Source organism: Arachis duranensis, chromosome 10 (genome assembly GCF_000817695.3).
Source record: "Arachis duranensis cultivar V14167 chromosome 10, aradu.V14167.gnm2.J7QH, whole genome shotgun sequence".
Taxonomy (NCBI): Eukaryota; Viridiplantae; Streptophyta; class Magnoliopsida; order Fabales; family Fabaceae; genus Arachis; species Arachis duranensis.
This window is the reverse complement of record NC_029781.3, coordinates 99,093,918-99,094,635: the sequence shown is the minus strand read 5'-3', so window position 1 is coordinate 99,094,635 and position 718 is coordinate 99,093,918.

Genomic DNA, 718 nt, shown 5'->3' with positions numbered 1-718 from the left:
CTAGTGCAGCCACCTATTGGATCACTATCTGTGCGCAATCCAAGATAGTATGTCACATCCTAGAGTGTGATGATGACCTTACCTCAGGAAAGGTGGAAAGTATAGGTCTCTAATCTCCACCGCTCCACAAATGCAGAGAGTAAGATATTATCGAAGATGAAATTTTTTATCTCTACTTCATGTCCGAACCCAGCCTCCCTATTATAAGGTAGCAGCACTTCAAGTGGAGAGAACTCCAAAGTTACACACGTGCCAAGAGCAACCAAAGTGACTATACAATTACTATTTATTAGTTTTCTAAAATTTATTGTCTATTGCATTTAATATTGCTTTACAATAATTATGAGTATAACTTAATTACATTTAAGCATGACTCATTAAATAATTTAATGCATATAAATATTATTGTACATAAGAGAATGCATTATTTACTTAAGGGTTAAGTATGGTTTTGGTCCAAAGGTTTTCAGCCAGAATCGAAATCGTCCCTCATCAAATTTTTTATTTAGAATCATCCTTATCATTTTTTTTCGTATTAAAATCATCTTTTTTATTTTTTTTGGACAAAAATACCCTCACCACTACCAACACAATTACCTCCTCCACCCCCACCACTACCAACACCAACACCATCGCCACAACCTCCACCAACAGCACCACCAACACCACCACCAGCACCACGACCACCACCAACACCACCACCAACGCCGCCGCCATC